General features: G+C 42.9%; 1 protein-coding gene across 9 annotated transcripts in view; it reads right to left on the bottom strand.

Annotated features, from left to right (window-relative positions):
• Window positions 1-7,038, bottom strand: part of INPP4A (inositol polyphosphate-4-phosphatase type I A) — a 130,409-nt gene extending 123,371 nt beyond the window's left edge. For 5 of the 9 annotated variants that reach the window (XM_052773568.1, XM_052773566.1, XM_052773559.1 and 2 more), the window contains exon 1: window positions 6,910-7,037. The gene's annotated coding sequence lies outside the window, so the exon portion shown is untranslated. Of the gene's footprint in view, window positions 1-6,909 lie in introns of all 9 variants that reach the window. The other 4 variants (XM_052773558.1, XM_052773557.1, XM_052773562.1 and 1 more) reach the window with 1 other exon arrangement.
• Window positions 7,039-14,894: the final 7,856 nt, after the last annotated feature.

Raw genomic sequence — 14,894 nt, forward strand, 5'->3', positions numbered from 1 at the left:
ACCGATGTCCTTTACTGCACAGTTCATCCCCAGATTAGGCCCCTCCTGGGCATTAAATCCTACACAGAAAAGTAGATCATCTAACTAAAGATTTAGCATAATTGGAATCCATGAGGCCAAACTGTGGTTACATGGATTGCTCTTTTAAGACAGCTATTTTGTCAGCAGTGTAGGTCATTTGTGGTTTAAAATGCTGTCTTCATGCCTGTAGCTGTCTTATTTGTACCGGGCAGCACTGCATGGAACCAACAGTGCCGAACACTTCCCCTGATCCCAGAAATGATGACAGATGGTCCACCCGCACATTGGGAGCAAAAGTTATCATCACTAGAAAACATCAAGGACCATGTTCATCCATGTTTCTAGAAGTACGCGACTGGACAGCAGAGCAAGTTCACAAGTCCACAGGGAGTTAAGCGTCACGCAACACTACCTCCTAGCTTCCAGCTGTGACACCGGCTTTTAAACATGGCTAGACATACATGACTTTTCTACTGATATTATTATCTACTGGTCTCATATTAATTGTTGCTGTATCTTTCTGTGTGATACTGCACAATTTTGAACTTAAAAAAGTGACCCATAGAAACTGGAGGGGATAAGATATCCACAATATAATGCTCTTGTGCAGATATGTCCACACTCGCAAAGCACCTGAGAAATGCTCTACAGACTTCTGGACCTGGACAGGAAGACTGATCCCAGATTTTACATTTTATATGTAGCATCTTCTACAAGACAATACACAAGCACCTTTTTTTAAGCAAATGCTGTAATATTCAATAAATTCTGATATTTACAGAACTGCTATCAGAATTAACAATGCACTAATACTTATCACTTTATGGTAAAAATATAACAGAAAAATGGCACACAGAGCTCGGCAAGTAGCTCTGGTGACTGAAGATATTATGCTGCTGTTAAAGTTTATGGCCTCCCAAGCAAAGTCAATGGACCAGATCAAGTGAACGCTCTTCAGAAATGTCAAACCAACAGTTTAAATTAGGCCGCTGAACTTTGCACTAAAGTTGCTGAAGCGCAGGCACACATTTCGTTCCACCTGCCCTGCTGTGGAAGGCAGTTATTTCCAGCCTAGCGAATGTAAAAAAATATAGGATCAAAAGAACTGCTGGTGGCAAGACAAAATGCAGCAAGAAGCACAGAGAAATCGGGGGGGGGGGGGGGGGGGGGGGGGAGAAAAAAAATATCTTTAGAGGGTCTATCAATAACTACTTTATTCCGAGCAACACTGAAAAAAACCCCATAAGTTGTTTTTCAAAAGAGCACCATGAACAATTAGAGGCTGAGCAAACTACAAAAAACTATTCCCTTAACACAGGTCATCACAGAGAAAATGTAGAAAAAGAGCTAGAAAAAGAAGAGAGGTGATTCCAAGAAGGCAAGTATTTTTAAGACACCTTATACAAAGCAATTTAATTTTAAAGTCATCTTATAACTCTTAAAGACTGGACAATTTCTGAAAAATTCTTCTAAAGCCTGCATCCAGGCTTCAGACTGCCAAGGGTTAAGGCTTGAAACAAACACAAACCAGAATTATAGAAAGATCCAACACCTAAACCTAGCAGTAAACCCAGCACTCCACCTTCCCCAACACAACAGATTTAATGACAGAGAATGAGTGGAAGAACAAATTCTCGGCAAATCCAGTATCCTCTGTGCCTCCACTGTCAGCCATAATTTCTACCTTAGAGATTTGTCCTAATCGTTGCAAGGAGAAATTCCAGGCATCAAATTTTTTCTAAGCACAGTTCATTTCGCTTGCACGTGCTTCTGTAACTGGAAGGAAGTTACAAAAAACTCAGTGATACAGCAGGGTACCGCCAGGTAAAGCAGCTATTCAAGCACAGAGTTAATCTGGACTTCTTAGCCTTGTAAAAAAGGAAGGAACTGAGCATGTGCAGAGGCATTCGCAGGCACTGATTTTATTTGTAGTTTGTTTAGTTTGCTACACTGCAGTAAGAGTACCTTAGCTATAAACTGCCCCAAGGAACTGAGGTGTGCTGTTTCCAAAGATTTGCAACATCTGTACATACACACTTCCTATAATCAGTCATATGGTGGAAAGAATGATTATTCTTATAAAAGTTTAGATGGGTGGTAAAACATATTATTTTCTTAAGCAAGACAAAAATAGACACGCTTGTGAGAGCAGATCACCCCAACTTCTTTACAGCATCTTATCTAGCAATGGGAGTTAGCAGCACGCAAACCCTATACCAGGCCTTTTTCTGCAGGTTCTCATTCAGAGTGGCACAGCCCCACTCGCTTCCCATATGCTCAGGTTCAGGATGCATTTGCCAGGGAAGCCCAGCTCTAAAGCCTAGCCCCTGCTTTTGCATTTTCCCCAAGCACACCCCAGCTGGAGCTACAGGTTCAGAACTCCTCCAGTTTTCCGCAGAAACTACAACTTTGAAGTGCTCCACTGGCAGATGCTACGAAACACAGATCAGAAAAACACTGGATGCATTTTTGTACCACTCTCTCTCCTCTTTCCTGTATGGCCCACCTACTCTCTCATCCTCCCTGCTCTTTTCCCTTCACTTTCCCCCTCTATACCCACACTCCTTTTCTACGATGCTACTCCTTTTCACCTCACTCAGTTATCTCCTCTATAAAATCTGTTCTGTCTGCAACAAGCTGGCAGAACAGAGCTGTATTTAGAGAGCATCATCTCTCACACAACAGGCTTCTCTGTTAGCACGGCAAAGCAGTAGGCCACAAACAAGATGCAGGCCTTCGTGAGAAATAAGAACATCAAAGGGGTTATACTGTCATGAGTGGGCCAGGTCTACACGTAACAGCTCAAGAACATCAATGTCTTTTTCAAAATATCCTGCTGATTTCATACAAGGTCTTAGCGATATCTCACTGCTGTATGTAATGAGTACTTTTAATGAATACAGCCGCACATCCACAAACCTTAGTTGCAGAGAAATCCTTGGTTGTGTATTATAAGCTGCACAGAAAGTCTCCTTCACCTAAGATTGAGATGTCAACTTGCCTGGAGATTAGAAGGAAAACTCTGTTACTCTCTCCTATTTCATCAAGATGGTTTTAGCTAAGTTAGGACATACCTTGGTACTTCCATTTCCCTATTTACTACTTATTGCATATTTGGTAAAAATATCATAAATTCAGGAAATTCACACTCGGTGGAAGTATAAATGGCCAGGGATAGCCTTCTTGCTGAGTGAATACACTTCAGTGCAGCTTTCAAATGTTGTTTTCAAGAAGTGCTAACACACTTCTGCAGTGCTGGCACCTCCCTTTCCTCTGTGAGACACAGAAAAGTGGCTGGCTCCACGGGCTGACAGAAGCAGAAGCACAACATCCACCTGTGCTGGCTGATGCAATGTCATTAACCCCAGTTTCTGAAACAGGGAAAATACAACAGTAACTGCCAGGGAAGTCTAGGGAATTTGCCTTCCATTATCTCGTGCACACCTCCCTTACCGCGTGCCATACAAACCCCAAAAGCCAGCTATGACCGTGTGCAGCCGAGACGTACACCCTCCTCTCAGTCACATCCCTAATTTACAAATGCCCCTGTTATTTCACTTGGTCCACGCTTCATTCACAACCTGCTCTGCCTTGGTTGTTCTTTGGTTTTGCCTCGCACACTGCCAATCTGTGGCAACACTTCGCTTACAGTAAGCAGACCACTACAGAGAACAGAATGTGGGAAGCAAAGGAACAAGAGCAGCGGCAGCAGGAAGTGACTGTGAAGCAGGAAAGGGAAAATCCTCCTTCCATCTGAAAGCTAGAAGAATCAACTTCATTTATAGTAAAGAGCTTATCATATTAGGTTAAGCAGCAATAGGTGTGATTTAAACACATTTGAGGCTATGCCTATCTGTCTGACAGGTGTGGATGAGGTAGATACACCCCAAAGCTTTCTTCTTCCAAGGTCAACAACATTTTCCAATGATGTTTCTGCAAAGGATGTCTGTTTGAGATTTAGGTAGATAATCCAACAATAGGGAGGAAATTCAGTTTGTCAGAAAAGAAACAGGAAGGGAAGTGACAAGCAGAAGCAAAGAGTGCATAAGATAGAGCTCTGAGCTGTGCTGCCTGTGTTATTTGATCTCCTATCTCTCTTCAAGGACAACAGGCAGAAGTTTCAAACTTCATCTCTAAGCAAGGCAATTGCTCTCCACATCCAGGCAAGAAATGGGGAAGTTTTTCCAACAAAGTAATCTACAAAGGGGGTCCAAGAGGTATTCTTATATTCTAAAGGTGCATCTTATGTACTAGCAATTAGGTAATTAAAATTTGCTGTAACAAAGCACATGCCAGAAGCCTGAATTAAATCTTAACAAGGAAAACAAGAACTGAAAGGGGATCCTTGGCCACCTTATTTTCCTTCCTAATTCCAGTACAATAATACAGAGATTAAGGAGTCCAGAACAGAGGAAACAGAGCAGCCATTTCTCCTAGCAGTCATTTCACTCCACAGTGAGAACTTCTTCCATTTAATGCATCATCTGTGCAACCAGACTGGACTTGAACAGGTCTAAGAAATGGCTGAGGATGTCCAACCTTCAATATATCTGAGTTCTTAAGACCAAAAATTCTACTACCCTAGTAGGGGTACAGCCCTCTGTCTCAGCTGACAGCAAGCGAGACAGAAGTAAGTTTCTGCAGAGGTGTGATCACTGTCTTCAGTAACGGAGCCAAACACCCTCTGAAGATCACATGGCTCCATGCCACACTTTGGCAGGGTTCTTTGTTTCTTCATGGGTCTTTACAAGCTACCACCCACTATAGATTAAGTTAAAATTAGCTCATTAAAAATAAATTAAATCACCAGCAAAGTTGTCATGTATCAAGAAAAATGCATACAGCCTTGATAGGGATACTTGAAAACAGTACTGAAATGATTTGCTAACAACTTGGTACTGCCAGCAGGGAGCAGTGAATAAAAGAGGTCACATCCACCTCAAAGTTTGGGAAGTGCCAGAACTTCTAAATTTAAGAATACTGAATTTCAAGTTCTTGCCAAAAATACGTATGCCCCCCCCCATTTGCTCTCACCTAATATTTGCATTGAGAGTCAGAGAGACTTGTAAAAAAATTGGCAAGATATTGCATTCTCTGAGTTCCTAGAAGCAAGGTAGCCCATTGAATTAAAATCTTCAGAAGCAGGAAAAACCTTAATAAGTTTTTATATTAAGAGCTTTTGAAAAAAAGCATTAGCAAACGGTGGTTTCTCAAGGGAAAACAAATAATCTTGTTTCCAGGACAACAGTGTTCTGCTACCTCACCTCCCTTGCTTTAGAGGGCATACAAACACAGAAGAGTTTCTGCTTCTGTTGCTTAAGAAGTAACCCAGCAAGACCTTCCCAGCTAGCTCTCTACTGCCAACGCAGACAAGCTCAATACTACAGACTTTTGCAGAAAGAATGGTATTGGCCTGCAGATGGAGAGCTACTGTCAACACAGAGAGTACTTGACTGCCCAGGCAAAAGCCCCTCTAGTGTCTATGCAGCACATGCAGTCCATGCTGAGCTTTGACCAGCATATATTGACTTTGCTCATTGTATGGGGGAAAACATATGCCACCAGGACAAAGCTACAGCTTCGTTCTTACACTGCTCTGTCAAAGCCAGGTGAAATGGACGATGATGCACCAGTACTGCAAAGGCAGCGCAAAGGCATTACTACTATATTTCACAACCATATTCTAGGTTAATAAATGGGCAAAAACCTGAAATATGCACCAAACTAAACATAAAATCTGTTTCCTTTTAAGGCTTCTCTACACGGGAAAGGAATCATAAAAGCTGGTCTGGAATAAATTAAGGGAGGTTAAATGCTCTTAAACGTCCTATCACTTTCCACAGAGCACTCTGCTCACTATGCTCTGGTCCTCAATTCCTGTTCCCTGAACGATGGCATCGCTGCTGAAAAATCGGAGCTCACCAAAGGGCACGGGTGCACCACGCATCATCAGACAGCAGTCACAAATGGACCCTCTGATCTTCACTCTTCCAAACTCCTGCTAGCAACACTGAAGGGATGATCCCACCTCAGGACATGACCTCCTGCACACACAAGTGTTTCCATGACTCTTTTTGAGCACAAAAGCGTGCACGTGTGGAGGGCATAGCACTACTTACGGTGCCAACCACACCACCTTGCCTTGGGGTCACCTACCACCGCAACAACAACTGTGGCGGATCACCAATTTCTCAGGGACGCAGGGCCTGCCAGCCCGCTGTTCTACAAACCCACACCGTGGCACAAAGCCATAAAAAGAAGCGTCCGGGCTAGTATCGAAAAGCACAGATCTCGTTAAAATACATGGAAACGGGAACGCACAGGAGCTTTCAAGCACCCCCTTAAATAACGACTTAAAGGCAACATCATCCTTGGTTTGGGTTTTTTTTTTGGATGTCTCCCTCTTGCATCTCTTCCCGAGACAGCTGTTCGTACGCCCCGATTTACACACGACAGCCCGGCACGTCTCGCGGACGCTCGGGACGAACCTTTAATAAAAGATAAACGCGTAACGACAAACCCAGCGACGCCGTCAAACACAGCAGCGCGCTGCAGATGACAACAACGACGACGACGACGACCGAAGCGGCGCCGCGGCACGAAGCAAACCCCGGGTGACAGGGCCTCCCCAAGACGGGGGCTCGGCGGTGCCCGCCCGGGGCCGGCGGGCGGACGGCGTTCCCTCAGCGGCGGCAGGCGACAAGGCGCGAGGGCGCTGCCCCCCCCCGCCCCAGCTGTCAGCGGCGCCCCCCGCCTCCGCCGCAGGAGACCCGCCGGCCGCGGCCCCCGCCCCCGAGGCGCACCTTCTCCCCCCGGCCTCCTCCTCTCGGCGCGGCTGAGGCAGCTCCCCGGCCGCCCCGGGAGCGCGGCGGGAGCCTCCTCGCTTACCTCCGTCGCCCCGCTTCTCCCGGCACCGCCCCGCGGCAACCGCCGGTCCCGCAACCCCCCCGCGGCTCCGGCGGCCCGACGAGCGCCGGCGCCCGCCCGCTCGTGACGGCAGCGGGGAGCGGCGGCCCCGCCCCGCCCGCTGGGCCCGGCCCCCTGCGCCCGCCCGCCCGCCGCCACCGGGCCCCGCCGCTCCGCGCCGCGGGAGGCGGGCAGGTGGGGAAGGCAGGCGAGGGCGGCGAGTGACAGGGAGGGAAGGCGCGGCCGCGGCGCGGCTGGCATCGCCCGCCCGCCGGGGCCGACGGGAGGCCGTTTTCGGCGTGGCTCCGGTCAGCCGAGGCTCGCCTTCCGGCCCCCGAGCCGGGCGCCCGGTTATTCCTGCTTTGTCATCTCCGAGGGACCCACAAAAATACGCAGAGACCGGGATTCTCTCTTGTATCACCATCCGCCGCCGGGCATTGGGGATTTCGAGAAAGAAAATGTCATGGGCCTGAGAAGTACCCACTGGGCAGCTATGAAGCTTGGGCTAAAGAATTTGAGATAATAATCCAATTTTTTCTCTTCTAATAAAAGCGTCCCTTCATCCTTACTCATTGCCCACGCCTGAAGTTGCTCAAGAGCTGGCTAAGCCAGCTACCCTTGCCAAAACTGCCGTATAGCTGGAGTCCGGGTTCCATTTCTTAATCAATTCCTACACCACACTGCTATCAATAAGGGATTTAACTTGCTCGGGCAGTGTCGAGTGTAATTTGAAAGAATGTAGGAGGAGGTCACAGTCCAGCTCTGGCTTGTTCTATTATTTTTAGACGGTGCACAAATGCCAAGGAGAAGAAAGGTTACTCACAAGCTGCCCTGTGGGAACAACCAGGAGGTACGCGAGGCACTCCCGTGCGCAGGGAACGCGCTGAAGCGGGGAATTAGAGAGACACACACAGACACACTCGTCCAGATGCCTCCAGCCAACTGTGATGATCTGCAGAGAACCACTGCCAAGTACCAGCTGAGTCAGTCCCCACACCACTCTAGTGTAAGAATTTTAATTTGCCCGTTGCAGTTCCCCACTGCCAGAAGCTGCCAGCTCTAGTCCTCAATATGATCCAAATTTGGATGGAGAAGCTGGGATATGCAGCTTGAATTTTTCATTTTTCTTTCCACCTGTCATTGGTGAAATTCCACACAAGCACTTCTGCTTCAAAATCACACAGAACTTACAGAGAAGAGGCATTTTCAGTGCCTAGTCAAACATATGTGATTTTTAACATGTGTCTTTGGTCATAGTTTAGCACAAAGCTAACAAACCATGCCATGTTTTTATACAAAAAGGAGACAGAAAATAGGAGTTCCTCTGCATACCATGGAAGTTTAAAGCCATCCTGTCATAAAAATACTAAACATACTTGGCCAGAACGGGCTAGAAAGCAAGCAGACACTGTCGCAAGCACCATTCAATTTGAATACAGAGTTCGACAGGGTTACGAAGCACAAAACAGCGTAGTTTATTTGTAGCTGATGACAATTTTAATCATAATCAACCAAAATACGACCTTTTAAAAACAGCAGGCTTGGACAACTCCCCACCAAGGATCCTGGAAGAACGGTGTTTACTACTGATGTTCACTTGGCATCAGCGAATCGAAACAGCACCAAAACCCAACAGACCAGAAGGGCACTCATGTTGCACCAGCATCGAAGGAGTATATGGAGAACCACCATGTTATTTATAGGCAGAGCAGTCCGAGTTACCCAGGTCAAAATAAGAGAAAAGCCAGCAGGGCAGGAATGGATAGGGTAGGCAGGTTTTTCATTTACCTATTTTTTGGTAAGATTATACATTTGTTCGATTAAGAAAACCTAAGTAAAAAACCTCAAAAACTAAATGTCAAAGGGGAGTTGTATTTGAGTAGAGGTACTTGGAGAGCTGCCCTGGAACCATTACCAGGTTTAAGACTTTTCAACATTTTCCTCAAAGATGTGGAAGCATGTATAAACTCACTGCTGACTGTATTTGCGGACAACACAAAAGCTGGCACTATGGTGAACAAAAGAACTGGGCCATCACATAAAGAGTTGTGGAACAGGCGATAAAGCATACTGTTAAAATTTTTTTTTTTTTTTTTTAATAGCCAAATCTCAGGTTATGCATCCAGGAAAGGAATACAAAGCCGTACCTTGAACACTGGGAAAACAGCAGACTGACAAACTACTGACTCTGAAAAAGGCATCAGGGTCATAAGGGACAAGGAATTGAACACAAGATCCCAATTTAACACTGTGACAAAATGTGACATGCATCCTGGAAGTACCATCAATACTGTACAAAGAAAGAGGGGATTTTACCCATATGTAGATCACTGAAAAAAACCCTTAACAGGGGTTTATCTCCTTCTTAAAAGAAAATCAGAAATTTGTGAGGGGACTAAGGAAGACAGGCATAACACAAGATTTTAGGATGTCAATCCACGCATTTCATCAAAAAAATATTAAGAGCACACTTTTTTTTTTTTTTTTTTTAGTTTTTTTTTAGTTTCTGCATTCCCAGCAGGAAAATACAAGATACTACTGGCCTCTTTTGCAGAGCCATCCCCTCTCCTTCTCCTGTAAGTGAAAGCTGAAGTCAAATTCTAATCACAAGATAGACATGCACTTTTAACAGAGGGATTACCAGCTATTGAAATATACTATCAAAACATAGATTACACTTTACGCCTTTTTCAAGAGCCAATGCCTTTCTCTAGCATAAAAAAGTTCACAGGAGGTCAGACTAGATGAAGGGTGTCAAACTCTCTTACCTTAAATGCTAATACAAAGCAGGAAGGGACACTTCACTGGATGTCCAGTCTCAGCTGATAAAGGGGTTTAGGTAGTTTCTGCCTTTATATTGAGCAATACAAAATTTTACACATCTGATAATCAATCCCCTCAGCACACTGTCTCTTTACCCTCGTCTTCCTCGGTACGCCAGCGATCTGACGACCTGTAACAGATTTCTTCCCACTCAGATTTCCAGAAACAATCCTGCTGTATTCATTAAAGAGGTATGGCTGATACAGAATCAAAAGCCTGAGACAAGCAATATCTAACAAATATTCGACTTCTGTGACATACGTACCAGAAAGACTTCATAACTTCCCCCACCAAAAAAGCCTCAAAAATTCCTGCCATAAATTGGCACAAAAAGTCTATATTCCTCATCCTTCATGATAATGAAGGACAACACAATACAATTTTACAGTAGCACAGCTTATCATTAGAACTTATGAATTATGAGCCAATTTCTGTATTTGCTATTTTTGTCTAGCTCCTTTTAAAGTAATAGTAACAATATTGCAAAAATAGTTTTGGATATCTTGTTCTAAGTCACAGAGATGCACTTGTATCATTTCTCCTGTTACTAAATCTTTAAAAACTTACTCCCATTTCACTGCAGCCCATTAGTACCTACAGGCAAAGAAAGAATACGGCACATGAAAGCTTTCATCAGGGCAAACCAACCCCAGCTTGTGTGGCCCCTCTCCTGGGCTGCTCTATGATCTCAGGAACTCCCGTTAGGCCTTAGCATTTGTGTAATGAATTGGGCAAGTTCAGCGTCCCTTGACTGTACCAGGAACTCTTGCACAGCTAAGGTGAGGAACAGCACTGACCGTACCAAGGACTCCTGTTGCCTAGCGGCGGCGGAGATACGAAAGCAGGAATATTAGTCATCTCCTGACAGCCTTGGAGCATCCCTTATCTGGTTTTTGTTGTTCCCTGCCATCCTTGGAGCCTTCTTTATCCAAATCTTAAGTCATTCCCCAACAGCCTTGGAGTCCTCTGTTATCTGAATTGTAGCTCATGTGAAAACAGTACCAGTGCTACTGGAATTCTAGTAATTTGCTGATGACTAAAGCCAATCATCTCGCTAACCTATGAACAGCGGTCCCAAGTGGGGCCCTTTGAGCTCTCCTGGACTGCAGTGGGCTGCGTCCAGCATCTCCCTCTGAGTGGGACACCTCTCAGAGCTCGCAAACTCTCCAGTTTGCAAAAACTGGAGGAATGTCGCCAAAAGCTGACGACAGGACCTGGGCTGATACCCTTCACTCATTGAGGCTCAACCCTTCGCCCGTTGAGAAAAATGCCAAGACATTTGATGTGAATATTTTCACTGAACTCGAGGGGAACTTTTAACAAGTACACATATATAAAAGCAAAGCAAAGGTAGGTATCTCTCTTAGTGTCTGTTTGCACGCGTGTGTGAATTAACCCCAGTATCCTATAGCAAGTATAGCATAAGTGTTGCCTTTTCTAAATCCTGTGATTCACCTCAAACTGTGAATGAATCTCAGACTGCTGTTACACACATAATTCCTTTAGACATAAACCGTTGACCAAACCTGAGACTAGGAGTGAATCCAGCCGCACCTAAGCTCCAACGGGAGTTTAGAAAACAAGGGGGTCTTCTCTGAACCTTGTGACTCAACAGGAGGGTCTTCCCTCCCTTTTTACATCCCCAATTTCTGTGCAAATCATGAAAAATCAATTCTAACTCGATTTTCCTTTATATATTTCTCTCTTGCGCTTTTGCATCTTTGGTCTCTGTACAAGTAAATCTAGTTTGATTCTAACTTGATTTCCCTAGTACGTTTCATCCATGTATTAAGTAATAGAGTGAACTTTGCCATCAAATTCTGTGAAGTCACACTTTTATAAATTCCTATTAAATCATTTTTGCTAACACCCTTGACGGTGATTCTTTAAGCAATCCAAACCACTCATTTCGCAACAGCTTGACAGAAAAAATAATGTCAATGTTTATCTACTAAAATACATTATTATTTGAAATATACCACCTGCTACCAACATCATTAAACAGCTACTAAAATGCTAATCTTGTTGCTTCTTCTTCTTCTTTCAGTGTTTAAGGACATTATTAACCTACTGTAAAACCTGAAAATAAAGCATAGTCCACTTCAAGAAGCTGCTCTCTATGTCTCTACGTTTAGAGAATTTTCCTCCTATATCAAATCATCATGGAGTGTACCACTTCAGAAAATTATTAACCAGTTATTTCTGTAAGATATCTGCAGCAAAATCATGCCAGAGACAAACAATGCATCATGCACATTTGGAAAAAGGAGAAACGATCTTAAGGTTTCTGGTTACTATTCTGTCAACTACAGTTTATGATGGTAATTGAACTCTGTCATGCTCTTCAGCTTTAGGCAATGAGATACATACTTAGAATAAATACACGTATTCTAAATGGCCACATATCAAGTGCTAAGGCAGCATGAGTACTTGTGAAATTCATCATGTCAACAAAGCTGCTGCAGTTCTGTGTTTCTAAGTTTTCCAACCAAAGTCTTAAACAACAGATACTGCTTACCACCTACATTCTGTGGCTGCATTTTTAGAAGATGACTTCACTTAGTGCTCTTCTTATAAGCAGAAGGTGTCAGTCTAGTTTGTTCCAGGCTTCCACTGAAATAATAATATTATTTTTAAAGTCTGCTTTGAAAAAAAGCGTATCATCCAACCTGCTACTCCCCAGAAACTTAGAAGTGAAGAGACAACACACAACCAATTTCTTATGCCAACCAGTGAATAATGAAGCTCTTTGTAATACAAATGCATACACTCTGGAAGCAGAAAAGCTTTCAAAAGTGTTTTGGTTTTTTTTTTTAAAGATGCTTTGTCTTTCCTTTTAAGCTGCATAACTTAAATAACAAATGCATGCATACTTGTTAAACGCCAACCCCTTTCTCTCACTTTTCAATATATGTACACATAGGCCTTCGTTAAACAGATTCTGCTTAAACAATATGCTTATCACCTCATACTAACTTGAAAGAGCAGAGTTAATAACCTACAGAATTTTCAAACCAGAGTAAATAACTATGGCCTATTTTTTTGTCATGATAAACATGTGAGTAGTTCTGCAACATGTATTTACAGCTATGTAAATACAAAGTTGTTTGCAGGATTGGACCACGGAGAGAACATGTTAATTGATGAAACTAGAGGTAGTAACATAGACAGGTTCCAACTGACGGAGCCACAGTCTGCAACATGAATCTCAACAGCATTCAGCACCCTTTGACTCTGCCACTACGTAAAACAAACGGGAGACACTAGAGCAGCAGTGAAAGGTTCTTGCAAACTGCGTCCTGTACTTATTCAATACAAATTATTAGCACTGGATATATTTGTGATTCTAAAACCAGTAAGAGCCTTTTGGTGCCATTTCAACCTTTTATCCTTGGCAGTCCAGTTTGACAGATTCAAAAATATTACATGTTCAATCTTGCAAAATCTACCATAGACTAGAAATATGTACTTTCTAATAAAAGCCAGTGGTGTAGCACAAGGCATGAGACTTAAAAATATCAATATATTCAAATAAAAACATTTTGTGTATTAGGAAAAAAGCTGGAATCATATACACAAATTTATAATACTTAGGGCTCTCCATTAATGAAACAAATTCTTTTTCACACAAGAAACATTAATAGCTCTCAAGTAGGACAGTGTTCAAAGTCCCAAAGCAACTACATAATTAGTAATTTTTAGAAGAATATTATGTTACACAATATTGGAACTGAACAATGATAGTCTCTCAAGTCAATATTTTGATACATATTATATGTATTTTTATACTGTCCTAGATAGCTCAGCGAACCATCAGGAAGTTTTGGCACTAAGATTCTATTGGATCAAATAATACACATACTCTGTTAAATTAATTATTAAAACCTTAAATATTCAATAGCAAACACTGCATTTAATTTTAACACTTGATCTTCACTGGATCAAGCCAATTACTAAAAATAACTTTAACTAGTTATCTGTCTATGATCTGTTATGTGCCTGTTCCTTTCCAAAGGGAGTTGCTGCAGCACCATTAGGTAAGGCTCAGTGATTATGGCTGAGAAAGGAACAGATCACCTGAACCATCAAGCCTACAGTCCCCTGCGGCAGGGCAGACCATGGAAGAGTTCTTGACTACCAAAATCACGTACCATTCCCACTCTTCTCTCTACCTGACATTTAATTACCTGCCAAGTGGCTTTAAATTTATTTTTACACCCTTTTTAAATTTTTTTTTCCCCATGGAGAAGGCTTGTAATACTTTGAACTTAAGAGTGCTAAGTTAAGAATACTCTTATAGACAGCACATCAATTTATCATTTTAGTATATGTAAAGAGACAATATGGTAACTAGGCTGTGGAAAACAAAGGATGTTTACAGCACTTCAACAAATGAACTAGCTTTCACATGATCAACAGAACATGAAAATGTGAAATCGGTGTTGATTTATGTTGCAAAAATAAAATCCTACACACGCAAGGAATACAAACAAACTTTGATCACAGAGCAGTTGCTTAAGACAGAATTAAATAATCAACACGCACTTATTCACTGAAGTCATCAATTTTACAAACTGTAAGTGTTGCAGGCATCTGTTCAGACTAAATGTAAATCAGCCGCACGGCTATAAGCTTTAGGCAATAAAAGAAGTTACTATGACTCTCTCCCCTCTCACTATTGCCTAACCTTGCTGCTAATCAGCTTGTCTGAAGTTATTTGAGTTTCCACATGTAAGAGTTACACTACCAATTATTTTTTAAAGGCTTCAAAAGGCAGGGAAGGAGGTAGAGAGACACTGAAGGAAGGAAAAAGAAACATTCTTCAGAAACAAGTTCTTAAACAGAATCAGTAAATATTGACCACAGTCACAGTTTAAGCAGTATTTAATGCTTGTTACCCCCTTAAATCCCACTTCCTTACCAGGGTGGGGCAAGAGAGACTAACCGATGTTACCTATGTCTCGAAGAACACTGTCATACTGCAGACAGATCTGCCACCGTCATCCTTGATCAAAGGAAAGCAAAACAATATTTTCTTCTATTAATTTCTTTGCTTTTTCACTGCAGCTGTTTTATAACTTATGAAACTATATAAAATTTGACTAAGCACAAGAAAATTCTAAAGGAAGAGCAAGTTTTAAGAA

Source organism: Harpia harpyja, chromosome 22 (assembly GCF_026419915.1).
Source record: "Harpia harpyja isolate bHarHar1 chromosome 22, bHarHar1 primary haplotype, whole genome shotgun sequence".
In the NCBI taxonomy this organism is placed as follows: Eukaryota; Metazoa; Chordata; class Aves; order Accipitriformes; family Accipitridae; genus Harpia; species Harpia harpyja.